This window comes from Ceratotherium simum, chromosome 3, assembly GCF_057802395.1.
Source record: "Ceratotherium simum simum isolate JZ-2026a chromosome 3, ASM5780239v1, whole genome shotgun sequence".
NCBI classification, from domain to species: Eukaryota; Metazoa; Chordata; class Mammalia; order Perissodactyla; family Rhinocerotidae; genus Ceratotherium; species Ceratotherium simum.
In genome coordinates this window covers 8,891,747-8,907,193 of record NC_141902.1, presented here as the reverse complement: position 1 = coordinate 8,907,193, position 15,447 = coordinate 8,891,747, and the positions used below count along the sequence as shown (strand labels likewise).

At 37.9% G+C, this 15,447-nt stretch overlaps 1 protein-coding gene across 1 annotated transcript in view; it reads left to right on the top strand.

Moving 5' to 3' along the window:
* Positions 1–907: 907 nt before the first annotated feature.
* The window catches only part of LRFN5 (leucine rich repeat and fibronectin type III domain containing 5), a 108,741-nt gene continuing 94,201 nt past the window's right edge, over positions 908–15,447 (top strand). The window contains 1 exon segment of the mRNA XM_087422265.1: positions 908–1,030. The gene's annotated coding sequence lies outside the window, so the exon portion shown is untranslated.

Sequence of the window (15,447 nt, the reverse complement as noted above, 5' to 3'; positions counted from 1 at the left end):
TTTGCCTCTTTCCCTGTGCTTGTGTCTACGTATTAGGTAGGTCAGCTATGTCTCCTGCTCTTGGATAGGTGACCTTATGTAAGTGATGGCTTAGGAGGCTTCCAGTGTGCTTCCCTCAGTTCTCAATGTTCCAGGGGTGACCCCTATGTGGGCTACGTGTGTCCTTCTGTTGTGGCCTGTTTGCTCTCCCTGTAGGCACCCAGGGAGGCCAAGTTATGCTCCTGGCCAGCTATTGTAATGTTCAGCTGCTTGTAGTTGTTGTGGGCCCTTCAGTCTCTTTATCAGGTGTGGGGAGCCCCAGCACAGTTGGCTGCAAGTTCTAATACCACATTTGTGTTGCAGTATTTCTTTTAAGTGAGTAGGCCCCCAGCATGGCAGGTTGTTAGGCTCAGGGCCTTACAATTGCTGTAAGCCTCTAGCCTATTAGGTCTCTTGTCAGCTCTCTGAGGATTGCAGCTGGGTGGGGCTGGCCTCAGGCACAGGAGCACCCAATTGTTTCAGGCTTTGGAAGGTGGGGAAAACCCCCTATGTGGGTCTTTGAGAACTACAAGTCTTCTGTAGCTGACAAGCCCTGCCGCCCACAGGTCCACACACACAGTCAACACAGTCCTGCCCCATGTGCGCTCCCCTGCCTCCCCAAGGGGACCCAGTCTCTCCATGGCAGGAGCCCCACACACTCCGCCACCACCCCACACTCTCCACCCGCTCCTTGTGCACACCCTGCCCCGCTCAAGTCGGCTCAGTTGCCAGGCTGCAGAGAATCCAGTCACCAATCTATGCAGGCCCACAAGTTGCCTGAGGGCTTGTTGTTGTGTGGGGCCAGTCTCTAGGGTGGGCTGCCTGCCCTGGCTGAGCTGGATTAAATCGGTGCTCTAGCAGGTGGGGCAGACCCTGGCTAGCAGGCCTCAGGGAGAACTCCAATGGCGTCTGTGTCAGCACGCCCACACCGGGCCACAACAATGGCCGCCGCCAATGTCCCAGTCCCTGGAGAGATCTCACCCCTCACCGAGATGCACTCAGGGCCTATTAGGTGAGTCTCTTTTCACCACAGCACTGTGCACCTTTCTTTCTGGTGATTTTGGGATGCTTTCTGGAACGGGTGAGTTTGTGCACGGGCCCTTTAAGAGCCAGTTTTAGTTTCTTTGTGAACCGGGTTTTCTGGGGGTGCTCCCCAGTGTTTTAGTAGCAGGCAAAGTCAGATATTATGCCGCTGGTCTCGATTGTGCTGGGTCCACAAAATGCCCACAGCGGGGGCGCCCCCGGCTCAGGGCCCCGCGCCTCCAGGGAGGCTGCGTACCTGTGAGCTGCTCCCGGCGGCCGTGACGCTGGCGGCTTGTGCAGGCGGCGTTTTTCCTCTCCAGAAGGGAGTCTCTGCCTCTTCCACCTCAGTTAGGATTGTCCGTTGTTGCAGGAGTTCCTCTCATCCAGTTTTCAGTTCTGTCTCACGGGTAATTTTTCCATGAGTAGTTGTAAATTGGCTGTGTCCACGGGAGGAGGTGAGTTCTGAGTCTGCCTACGCCGCCATCTTGACTCCTCTCTCTTTTCACTTTCTTAATGCTTCTATTTTTCTGGTTTCTCAGATTTTAATTGAGCATTTTATATGATTCCATTTTCTCTCTTGTCTTACTGTATTAGTTATACTTGTTTTCAAGATGTTTTTAGTGGTTGCCATAGAACTGGCAACATACAGTTACTTCTAATTAAGTCTGCTTTTAAATAACACTATACTAGGTCACAGGTATGCACATAACTTATAACAGAGCATTCCCAATTTCTCCCTCCCATCCCTTATAATATTGCTGTCATTCATTTTACTTAACCATGTTATATTTATGCACAATGTTATTACTATTGTTATTTTGAACAAATAGTTATCTTTTAAATCGATTAAGAATAAGAAAAATATTTTATCTTCATTTTTTCCTTTTCTGATGCTCTTCTTTTCTTTATGCTGATTCAAGTTGCTGACTTATATCATTTGCTTTCTCCCCGAAGAATGTCTTTAACATTTCTTGAAGGGTGTGTCTGTTTGTGATGAATTCCCTGGTTTTATTTGTCTGAGAAAATCTTTATTTCTCCTTTACTTTTTTTTTTTTTTTTGTGAGGATGATCAGCCCTGAGCTAACATCTGCCAATCCTCCTCTTTTTTTGTTGAGGAAGACTGGCCCTGGGCTAACATCCATGCCCATCTTCCTCTACTTTATATGGGATGCCGCCACAGCATGGCTTGACAAGCATTGCGTCGGTGCACGCCCAGGATCCGAACCGGCTAACCCCAGGCCGCCGCAGTGGATCGCGTGCACTCAACCGCTTGTGCCACCGGGCAGGCCCCTCTCCTCTACCTTTGAAGGAAAATGTTGCTGGATATAGAATTTTAGGTTGTTTTCTCTTTTATTTATTGATATCATAATAGTTTATAACATTGCGAAATTTTAGTTGTACATTATTGTTTGTCGGTTACCATGTAAATGCGCCCCTTCACCCCTTGTGCCCACCCTGCAACCCCTTCGCCACTGGTAACCACTAATCTGTTCTCTGATTAGTTTATCTTCCAAGTATGAGCGAATTCATATGGTGTTTGTCTTTCTCTCTCTGGCTTATTTTGCTTAACATAATACCTTCCGGGTACATCCATCTTGTTGCAAATGGGACCATTTTGTCTTTTTTTTATGACTGAGTAGTATTCCATTGTGTACACACACACACACACACACACACACACACACACATATACCACATCTTCTTTTTCCATTTTACAGTCGAGGGACACTTGGGTTGCTTCCACTTCTTGGCTATAGTGAATAATGCTGCAATGAACATAGGGCTGCATAAGCCTCTTTGGATTGTTGATTTCATCTTCTTTGGATAAATACCCAGTAGTGGGATAGCTGGATCATAAAGTGTTTCTATTTTTAATTTTTTGAGGAATCTCCACAACGTTTTCCACAGAGGCTGTAACAGTTTGCATTCCCACCAGCAGTGAATGAGAGTTCCCTTTTCTCCACATCCTCTCCAACATTTGTTATTTTTTGTCTTAGTGATTATAGCCATTCTAATGGGTGTAAGGTGATATCTTAGTGTAGTTTTGATTTGCATTTCCCTGATGATTAGTGATGTTGAACATCTTTTCATGTGCCTATTGGCCACTGTATATCTTCCTTGGAAAAATGTCTGTTAATATCCTCTGCCCATTTTTTGATCGGGTTGTTTGTTTTTTTGTTGTTCAGTTGTGTGAGTTCTTTATATATTATGGAGATTGACCCCTTGTCATATATATGATTTGCAAATATTTTCTCACAACTGGTGGGTTGTCTTTTCATTTTGATCCTGGTTTCCTTTGCATTGCAGAAGCTCTGTATTCTGATAAAGTCTCACTTGTTTATTTTTTCTTTTGTTTCCCTTGTCCAAGTAGACATGGAATTCCAAAAGATCCCTCTATGACCGATGTCAAAGAGTGTGCTGGCCTATATATTCTTCTAGGGGTTTTATAGTTTCAGGTCTTTCTTTCAAGTCTTTGATCCATTTTGAGTTAGTTTTTGTGTATGGCAAAAGGAAATGGTCTACTTTCATTCTTTTGCATGTGGCTGTCCACTTTTCCCAGCACCATTTATTGAAGAGACTTTCCTTTCTCCATTGTATTTTCTTAGCTCCTTTGTCGAAGGTTACCTATCCATAGATGTCTGGTTTTATTTCTGGGCTTTCAATTCTGTGTCATTGATCTGTGTGTCTGTTTTTGTACCAGTAGCATGCTGTTTTAATTATTATAGCTTTGTAGTATATTTTGAAGTCAGGGATTGTGTTGCCTCCAGCTTTGTTCTTTTTTCTCAGGATTGCTTTAGCTATTCGGGGTCTTTTGTTACCCCATATGAATTTTCATATTCTTTCTTCTATTTCCATGAAGAATGTCACTGGGATTCTGATTGGGATTGTATTGAATCTGTAGATTGCTTTAGGTAATATGGACATTTTTAACTATGTTTATTCTTCCCATCCGTATGTATGGGATATCTTTCCATTTCTTTATGTCATCATTGATTTCTTTCAATAATGTCTTATAGTTTTCCTTGTATAGGTCTTTCACCTCCTTGGTTAAATTTATTCCTAGATACTTTATTCTTTTTGTTGTGATTGTAAATGGGATTGTTTTCTGGAGTTCTTTTTCTGTTATTAGAGTATAGAGTTATTAAAGTATAGAAATGCAACTGAATTTTCTAAGTTGCTTTTGTACCCTGCAACTTTGCTGTAGTTGTTGATTATTTCTAATAGTTTTCCGATGAATTCTTTAGGGTTTTCTAAATATAAAATCATGTCATCTGCAAGCAATGGGAGTTTCACTTCTTCATTGCCTGTTGGGATTCCTTTTATTCCTTTTTCTTGCCTAATTGCTCTGGCCAAAACCTCCAGTACTATGTTGAATAAGGTGGCGAGAGTGGGCACCTTTGTCTTGTTCCTGTTCTTATAGGGATGGCTTTCAGTTTTTAAAGATTTTATTTATTTATTTTTTCCCCCAAAGCCCCAGTAGATAGTTGTGTGTCATAGCTGCACATCCTTCTAGTTGCTGTATGTGGGACGCGGCCTCAGCATGGCCGGAGAAGCAGCGTGCCGGTGGGAGCCCGGGATCCGAACTCGGGTCGCCAGCAGCGGAGCGCGCTCACTTAACCACCAAGCCACGGGGCCAGCCCCTTTCAGTTTTTACCTGTTGAATATGATGTTGGCTGTAGGCATGTCATATATGGCCTTTATTATGTTGAGGTACTTTCCTTCTATACCCATTTTGTTGAGAGTTTTTTATCATAAATGGATGTTGGATCTTGTCAGATGCTTTCTCTGCATCTATTGAGATGATCATGTGGTTTTTCTTCCTTGTTTTGTTAATGTAGTGTATCACATTGATTGATTTGCGGATGTTGAACCATCCCTGCATCCCTGGTATAAATCCCACTTGATCGTGGTGTATGATCTTTTTAATGTATTGCTGTATTCAGTTTGCCAATGTTTTGTTGAAGATTTTTGCATCTATGTTCATCAGCAATATTGGCCTATAGTTTTCCTTTGTATTTTCCTTGTCTGGCTTTGGTATCAGGGTAATGTTGACCTCATAGAATATGTTAGGAAGTGTTCCATCTTCCTCTATTTTTTGGAATAGTTTGAGAAGGATAGGTATTAAATCTTCTTTGAATGTTTGGTAAAATTCTCCAGAGAAGTCATCTGGTCCTGGACTTTTATTTTTTGGGAGATTTTTGATTACTGTTTCAATCTCTTTACTTGTGATTGGTCTATTCAGATTCTCCATGTCTTCTTGATTCAGTTTTGGAAGGTTGTATGAGTCTAAGAATTTATCCATTTCTTCTAGATTGTCCAATTTGTTGACATACAGTTTTTCATAGTATTCTCTTGTAATCCTTTGTATTTCTGTAGTATCCATTGTAATTCCTCCTCTTTCATTTCTAATTTTATTTATGTGAGCCTTCTCTCTTTTTTTCTTAGTGAGTCTGGCTAAGAGTTTGTCAATTTTGTTTGTTTATCTTCTCAAAGAACCGGCTCCTTGTTTTATTGATCCTTTCTACTTTTTTTTGTGTGTTTGTTTCAATTTCATTTATTTCTGCTCTAATTTTTATTATTTCCCTCCTTCTGCTCACTTTGGGCTTTGTTTGTTCTTCTTTTTCTAATTCTGTTAGGTGTAGTTTAAGATTGCTTATTTGGGATTTTTCTTGTTTGTTAAAGTGGGCCTGTATCACTATGAGTTTCCTTCTCAGAACTGCTTTTGCTGCATCCCATATGAGTTGGTATGGTGTATTTTCATTTTCATTTGTCTCCAGATGTTTTTCAATTTCTCCTTTAATTTCTTCAGTAGTCCATTGGTTGTTCAGTAGCATGTTATTTAGTGTGCACATCTTTGTCACTTTCCCAGTTTTTTTCTTGTAGTTGATTTCTAGTTTCATAGCATTACAGTCAGAAAAGATGCTCGTTATGATTTCAATCGTCTTAAATTTATTGAGACTTGCCTTGTTTCACAACATATGGTGTGTCCTTGAGAATGTTCCATGTGTGCTTTAGAAGAATGTGTAATGCTGTGTTTGGATGGAGTGGTCTCTATATGTCTATTAAGTCCATCTCATCTAGTTTTTCTTTGAAGTCCACTGTTTCCTTATTGACTTTCTGTCTGGATGATCTATCCATTGAAATAGTGGGGTGTTAAGATCCCCTATGATTATTGTGTTGTTGTTGTTAATATCTCCTTTTAGGTTTCTTAATAGTTGCTTTATGCACTGTGGTGCTCCTGTGTTGGGTGCATATATATTTATAAGTGATATGTCTTCTTGGTGGAGAGTCCCTTATATCATTATATATTGCCTCTTTTGTCTCTCATTACCTGTTTTATCTTGAAGTCTACTTTGTCTGATATAAGTATGGCAACACCTGCTTTCTTTTGTTTGTCATTAGCTTGGAGTATTGTCTTCTATCCTTTCACTCTGAGCTTGTGTTTGTCTTTACAGCTGAGATGTGTTTCCTGGAGGCGGCATATTTTTGGATCTTGCTTTTTAATCCATCCTGCCACTCTGTGTCTTTTGATTGGAGAATTCAATCCATTTACATTTAGAGTGATTATTGACGTATGAGGGCTTAATTTTGCTATTTTATCACTCATTTTCTAGTTCTTCGGCATTTCCTTTGTTTCCCATCCCATGTGTTTTGGACTACCAATTCAGTTTGGTACTTCTGTATGATGGTGTTCTTAGTTTTCTCTTTATTTATCATATGTGTCTCTCTTCTGATTATTTGTTTAGTAGTTACCATGAGGTTTGTATAAAAAAACTCATAGATGAGCTAGTCTGTTTTCTGATGGCCTCTTATTTCCTTAGACTAAGTCGATAGCATCCCATTCCTCTTCCGCTTCTAAGTTATTATTGTCACCACTTATTCCATCTTGTGTTGTGAGTTTGTGGTTAAAGTGACAATGTTATATTTATTTTTGGTATTTTCCTTCCCATTATCTTTGATGTTATAATTAAATGTTTGCTAACCTGTTCTGATAGCTACAATTTTTCTGGTTTTGTCTACCTATTTTTCACCTTGCTCAAGGCTTTATATCCCCTTTCTTTTTTTTTTTTTTTTCTGGCATGAGGGCCTTCTTGAGCATTTCTTGTATGGGGGATCTGTGGCAATGAACTCCCTAAGTTTTTGTTTATCTGGCAGAGTTTTTATTTCTACATCATATCTGAAAGATATTTTCACTGGATAGAGTATTCTTGGCTGAAAGTTTTTGTCTTTCAGAATTTTGAATATATCATTCTACTCTCCTAACCTGTAAGGTTTCTGCTGAGAAATCTGCTGAAAGCCTGATAGGGGTTCCTTTATATGTTATTATTTTCTTCAGTCTTGCTGCCCTTAATATTTTTACTTTGTCATTGACTTTTGCCTGCTTTCCTGGTATATGCCTTGGAGACAGTCTTTTTATCTTGATAAAGTTAGGAGATCTGTTGACTTCATTTACTTGTATTTTCTGCTCCTTCCCCAGGTTTGGGACGTTCTTAGCTTTCATTTCTTTGAACAAGCTCTCTGCTCCTTTTTCCTTCTCTTCTCCTTCTGGAATACCTATAATCCTTATGTTGCATTTCCTGATTGAATCAGATATTTCTCAGAGAATTTCTTCATTTCTTTTTAATTCTCTCTCCTCTTCAATCTGGAGCATTTCTGCATTCCTATTCTTTATATTACTAATTCTTTCCTCCATATTGTCAGCTCTGTTCTTTAAAGATTCCAGATTTTTCTTTATCTCCTCCATTGTGTTTTCCATCTCCAACATTTCTGATTGGTTTTTCTTTATAGTTGCAATCTCTTTTGTGAAGAAGTTCCTGATTTCATTGAACTGTCTGTATCTTCTTGTCACTCATTGAGCTATTTTATGATAACTATTTTGAATTCTCTGTCATTTAGATTATAAATTTCTCCACCTTCTGGATTGATTTCTAGGTGCTTATCATTTTCCTTCTGGTCTGGAGATTTAATATATTTTTGCATACTGTTTGAGGGCATGGGTTTGCTTTTCCTCATAATAATATCTGATTGCAGCTTCCACCTCCCTCCACTGGGTAGGGGTCAAGAGCTGTGTATTCTGAGCCCACTGTGATCCGCGAGTGTTCTGGCTGACTGGCTGAGCTGAAGCACCAGGTGAGGTGAGGGACATTCTCTTTTGCCTGCCTGATCCTGGGGTCTTCTCACTTTTCCCTTGCTATCTGCCCTCCTGGGATGCTAGCTTGATAAAGACACCCCAGCAACAGTTCAGCCACCTCCATGTGGGGATTTCCCACACTCTGTGAGGGAACTTGGAGAGTGATGGTGTTCTTGTGGAGGGCCAGCTCCCCCCCCCCCCGCCCAGAGCCACGTGCAGTCCTGGGGTTGCTGCCGTTGGGGAAGGAGAGGAGTTCTCCTTACCTCCTTCTACTTACTCCAGGGGTTCCAGCATCTCCACTTTCAGATGTAAGGCTGCGTGGGTGTCTCAGACGTCTTTTGTATTGTGTGACTGTCCTCTGTTGGTATATGAGTGTCCTTTTTGTTGTATTTTAGGAGGGGGGAGTCTAAGGGGAGAGCTCACTCCACCATGATGCTCATGTCACTCAGGTTGTTTTCCTTTTTTCTTTCAACACTTTATGTATTTTAATCCACTTTCTTTTCATTACATAGTTTCTGATGCGAAGCTGAATGCAATTCTTACGTTTATTCTTCTATAAGTAAGGTGGTTTTGTCCCTCTAGTTTCTTTCAAGATTTTCCTTTTATCTTTGGTTTACTGAAGTTTGAATACGATATGCTTAAGTGTAGTGTTTTTGGTATTTGTCCTATGTAGTGCTTTCTTAGCTTCCTGAATCTGAAGCTTGGTGTTTGTCTTTAATTTTAGAGAAGTTTTGGCCAGTATTATTTCAAATATTTCTTCTGTTTCATTATCTCTTTCTTGTCCCTTTAATATTCCAATTGTGTGTGTTTCAGTCTTTGAAATTGTCCCATGGTTATTGGATATTTTGTTCCTTTTTTTTTTTTTCATTCTTTTTTTCACTTGTATTTCAGTCTGGGAAGTTCAGTCTACTGATGAGCCCATTGAAGGCATTCTTCATTTCTCTTGCAATATTTTTTATTTCTACCATTTCTTTCTGGTTCTTTCTTAGTGTTGCATCTCTCTCCTTACATTATCCCTCTGTTCTTGCATGTTGTCTATTTTTTCCTTTACAGCTCTTAACAAATTAATTGTAGTTATTTTAAATTCCCTCTTTGATAACTATAATACCTGAGTTATAGCTGAGTCTTGTTCTGATGCTTGCTTTATTTCTTCAGTCTGTGTTTTTCTTGCCTTTTGCCATACCTTTTAATTTTTTATTAAATGTCAGACATGTACTGGATAATAGGACCTGAAGTAGATAGACCTTTAATGTGAAGATTTATATCTGTCTGGCTGTAGATGGTCTTTGTTTAACATTTGCTGTAGCTATAGGTACCAGAGGGTTCAAATTCTTTTAGTGTCTTTGTTTTTGTCTCCTCTCATAACTTTGGGCTCCTCTTAGTATTCCTCCTCAGAAAGAGTCTGTGTCTTGCAGCTATATCAGCTGCAATCCACTCTTATTATACTGGACCTCTGTTGTTGTAATGGTAACAAGTAGGGAAAGAGAAGTCTTCTACAATCTTGTGATTAAATCTGTCTTTAGGTTAGCTGTGACTCCTGGCTGTGATCTTCACAAGTGTTTCTGTGGTGTCATAGATACCCCCACCATTAGGTGAGTCAGAAACGCTAGAGGTAGCTCAGATGGTTGAGAATCCCAGAGGCCCAGAGACAGGCAAGGATTTGGTAAAATCTTTTCTTTTGAAGAGCAGGCCTTTGCTATGGAGAATGCTCTGGATGTATTTCAAAATGGTTACTCTTCCCCGCCCCCTGCCAGAAACATAAGGGGATTTTTCTTGTCTCTTCCCTCTGAGATCATGGTGAGTTTATGGAGGTAAAATCCATGAATGTGGGGGACCTTATGACTGTGGCCTCCAGGAGCTTCTCACTTTTACTCATCTTTCAGCAATTTATCAAAATTACCATTAAATTGTTTCTACCAGTTTTTCACTCTAGCAGCTTCTTCTCCAGGTAAACAGATGTTGGCTGTGTCTCTCTGGATGCAGCCACTCTCCAGATTCCCGGGCAGCAGTTTTTCTTGCAACTTCAGTTCTCTGATGTGTCCAAGAAAAGTCACTGATTTTTTGTTAGTTCAGCTTTTTTTTGTTATAAGGACTAGAGTGACAACACTCAAGTTCCTTACATGTTGGATCTGACACTTTTTCAACCTTTTCCTTTTTTCTTTCCAGCTTTGTTGAGATATAGTTGACATATAACATTGTGTAAATTTAAGTTATACAATGTGATTTTGATACACATATATATTGCAAAATGTTTACTGCAGTAAGGTTAGTTAACATATCCTTCACCTCACATAATTACCATTTTGTTGTCATTGTTGTTGTAGTGAGAACATTAAACTTCTATTCTCATAGCAATTTTCAAGTATACAATACAGAATTGTTGATTGTAGTCACCATGCTGTACATTAGTTCTCCAAAACTTACTCATCTTATAGCTGAAAGTTTGACCCTTTGCCCAACATCTCCTTATTTCCCTGACCCCTCAGCTCTTGGCAACCACCATTCTACTCTTTGTTTCTGAGTTTGATGTGTTTAGATTCCACACATCAGTGAGATCATGCAGTATCTGTCTTTCTCTGTCTGTCGGTTTTTAAATATAGCCATTCTGATTGGTAGTTTACAGGATTTAATTTGCATTTTGATTAATGACTAATGAACTTTAGCAGCTTTCTGTGTGTTTATTGTCCGTTTAGATATTCTTTTTAATGCACTGCCTCTTTAAGACTTTGCTGGGGTTTTTTTTGGTTTCTTAATCAAGTAGTTTGTCCTTTTCTCTTTGATTTTTAGAAGGACTTTATGTACTCTGGATATAAGTCCTCTGGATTTAAGTCTTTTTTCAATTATGTGCTACAAGTCTCATTTTGGGTTTTTGCCCTTTTAATTTCGTAATGGTGGATTTTTATAAAGAAAAGTCCTTTTAGGTAGTATGATTTATTAACCTTTTCCTAAATTTTATTTAATGATTTTGGGTTATATGTAAGAAAACTTCTGCAGTCTCCAAATCATGACTATCTTGTCTTATGCTATTTTCTAGAAGCTTAATTATTTTACCTTTCACATTTACATATACAATACATTTAGCATGGGTTTTTATATATGGTATAAGGTAGAATTCAAAATTCATTTTTTTCTTATATTAATAGCTATTTGATCTATTAAGGAAAAAATTTTGTTTAACCCCTGCTATGCTCTGCCACTTTTCTTAAAAATCATGTATATGTGGACACTTAATGTACGACAAATGTGGCAGAGTATAACGGTGAAGTGAAGATAGTGTTTTGGGATACTTTATTATGTTCCATGACTCTTTTTGATTATATGTGAACCTATACCACACTGTCCTAATTAGTGTGGCTTTATAATAAGTTTTGATATCTGATAGTGCCAATCCTCCAGCATTGTTGTATTTCAAAATATTCCTGACTTTTCCTGGCCAAGTTTTATTATAAACGTAGTAGTCATTTAACTTTACTTTCATATTTACCTTGTTCTTTATTCTTTCCTTTATCTCTATTTTTCTATCATATTTTTATTTTCTTTCCCTAAAGGACCCCCTTTAGTATTTCCTTTATTGTGGGTAGGCTGCTGACATATTTTCTGTTTTTGTTTATCTGAAAATATCTTCATTTTTCTCCAAGTATAAAGCTCTGTTAGTATTTGAATGCATATGTAGTATTATATACTATGGGAGAAATTGACACTGATTATTATGAAATACTCCTCTTAATCTCTGTTATATTGCTTGTTTTGAAATCTATTTTGTATGATATTAATCTAGACACTGTAGCTTTTTTAGATTATTTACATATCTTTTCCACCTTTTTGCTATTAATGTATTTACATTTTCACATTTAAAGTGGCTTTCTTTTAGAGGAAATATTGGGTCTTGCTTTTATATTCAATTTAATAATTTGTTTCCTTTTATTGCAGCGTTCAGACCATTTATATTTCATGTGATTATTGATATGGTTGGGTTTTAATTTTCCGTTTTGCTATTTCTTTTCTATTTGTCATATATGCTCTTTGTTCTTTTTTTTTTCTTTTTTCCTGCCTTCATTTAGAATAATTGAATATTTTTATGATTCTATTTATTCTCCTTATTGGATTATATAGTTGTACCTCTTTATTTTATTTTTTCAGAGTTTGCTCTAGGGTTTGTTCAAGATATCTTTAACTTATCAAAGTTCACCTTTAAATGATATTATATCAATACCACATATAGAGCAAGAGCCTCACCATGGTTTGTGTCTGTATTTCCACTCCCATCCTTTGGGTTATTGTTGTCATACTTCGCTTCTACATATGTTATAAACTCTACAACACCTGGTGATTATTTTTACTTTAAACTGTCACTTATATTTTAAAGATATAAACAATGAGAAAAATATTTTTATACATGTTTACCATTTATGTACCTTCATTCTATGAACTGTCATTTTTCTTTTATTTAAACAAGTTTCTGTAACATTTTGGTAATATAAATCCACAGATGATAAACTTCTTAGCTTTTATTTGTTTCAAAAGTATTTATTTCCTTTAAAGTTATTTTTATGTATCTAATTTTACCTTTTTTTCTTTTAGTATCCTAGAGGTGTGTCTCCACTCTCTTTACATAGTTTCTGAAAGAGTATACTCTCCTTCTTCCCTATGTTCTTTTGGATGTAATACGCATGTTTTTCTAGCTGTGCTGGAGTTTTTCTCTTTATCAGTGTTCTGCAGAAAATTGACTAAACTGTGCCTTGGTGAAGTTTTATAGATTTCTTTTGCTTGGGATTTGTTGAGCATCTTCCATTTGTTGGTTTATGTTTTCTCTTTTTTCGTCATCTTTGGAAGTATGTCAGCTGTAGTTGCTTCAATTTCTTTCTTGCTTGACAACTTCTCTAGGATTCCAACTACACAAATGTTAGAGTGCTTGATGGTCTCACAGGTCACTGATGCTCTGTACATTTTTTTTATTTTTGTTTTTGTTCATCTCATCTTTTTGTTGTTAGTATTTTTCTCTCTGTGCTTCGTTCTGTATAGTTTTTATTGCTATGTCTTCACATCCACTAAACATTTCTTCTGTAGTTTCTAATCTACTATAAATATTATCTTGTGTATTTTTCATTTTTGATATTGCACTTTTTAAATGTAAAAGTTTCCTGAGGTCTGTTTTGTGTATCTTCCATTTTTCTCCTCATCATGGTCATGTTTTGTTCTAACTTTTGAGCATATGACATATCTTTATTATGCTGTGTTAATATTTTTGTTTGCTATTTTCATCATCTCTTTCATTTCTGCATCTTTTCCTATTGATTGAGCTTTCCTGGTTTGGGGTCATATTTTCTTGCTTCTTTGCATGCCTGGTATTTTTTAACTGGGTGCCAGACACAATTGTTGTTGGTTGCACTGTATATTGTTGGTCGCTGGATTCAAGAGGATCCCTGTGCAGATCTCTGGAGCTCTCCCTGTGCATCTCCCTCTTCTCTGATACCTGCCTACATATTCTAGACCCTTCACCTCCTGAGCTCTGATCACTGTCTGCGCTCTGCACGCTCAGGAAGACTGCTGAATTCTGATTGGACCATCCTTCCCTGTGTTACAACCTGGAAACTGCCTCCACGTGGAAAGTTGAGGCAACTTTAGGGATAATTACATTGCTTTTTTTCTTTTAGGAATTACGTTTCTATGCTACCTGTTGTCTAATATGTGACAAATGTTGTATCAGATTTTTGTCTGTTTTTTCTAGTTGTGTAAACAGTAGCAGGGTATATCAGTCCCATTTACGTCATCATGGCAGAAGCAGAAATCTCTATTTTTACCTTAATTTTTGAAGTAAAATTAAATGGACATTATTATAAGTCTGTGGATATTTCATTTCATTTCGTTGTTTTAGTTTCCATTGTTCCTTTTATTTTTTTTTTCTTGAAGGAAAATAATATGTTTTTTCTTACTATTGTTTAGATGTTCTTCTTGTGTTTTTTTTTTTTTTTTTTTGAGGAAGATCGGCCCTGAGCTAACATCTGCCAATCCTCCTCTTTTTGCTGAGGAAGACTGGCCCTGGGCTAACATCCGTGCCCATCTTCCTCTACTTTATATGGGACGCCACCACAGCGTGACTTGACAAGCGGTGCGTCAGTGCGCACCCGGGATCTGAACCGGCGATCGCCAGCCGCCGCAGCGGAGCGTGCACACTTATAACCGCTTGAGCCACCAGGCCGGCCCCCTTATGTTTGTTTTAAATCAGTTTTTTGATGCAACTAAGTGAGTGTTATGGACTGAATGTTTGTGTCCCTCCAAAATTCATATGTTGAAGCCCTAACCCTCATTGTAATGGTATTTGGAGATAAAGCCTTTGAGAGAGAATTAGGGTTAGATGAGGTCATGAGAGTAGGACCCTCATGTTGGGTTTAGTGACTTTATATGAAGCGGCACCAAAAAGATTGCTCACTCTGAGGAGGTGGGTTTCTGCAAGCCAGGAAGAGAACTTTCATCAGAATCTGACCATGCAGGTACCTTCATCTCAGACTTCCAGCCTCCAGAACTGGGAAAAATAAATTTCTGTTACTTAAGACACCCAGTCTTTGGTATTTTGTTATGGCAGCTTGAGGAGACTAAGACAGTGGATTATACTTTTTTATTTATCATGCTTGGGTTCATACATTTTCTTGACTCTCTTCATACCTTCTATAAGCTTTAAGGAATATTGTTCACTATATCTTTGAATATTGCTTCTCCTCTGTCGTCTGAAAGTCAGTTCTTCTGGGTCTCCAGTTTTATGTATGATATATCTGTTCACCGTGTTCCAGATATCTCTTAATTCTCTTTTCTGGATTCCCAATCCTTGTTCCTCTTAATGTTTAATCTAGATATTTTCTTCCACACTAGTTTTCCAGTTTTCCTTTCTTTCTACTAAACCCATCTATTAAAGCTTAAATTGCAGTTCTGGAATTTATGTTTGAAACTTTTAATGAGTTCTAGTTTTCTTCCAAAATCCTAAATTTTGTCATATAATTTCTAGCTCATTTTTATTAAATTTATTTTAAAGTCTGTGTCTGGTAACTGATAAATATTTTGATGTCTTTTGCATCTGTTGGAATTGTATCTTTTACTTTTTTGTATGCCATCAAATATTGCCTTTTTACTTGGCTGCTGAATTTTTTAAAACTTTTGTTCCAAATATCAGGTGAGAAAAATTTTGAAAATAATTTGAGTACATGGATGATATCTCAGTAGATGGGATCACATGCAGGATTTACTTTTGCTAAGAAAAGGAAAGTAAGATGGGGGCTGCT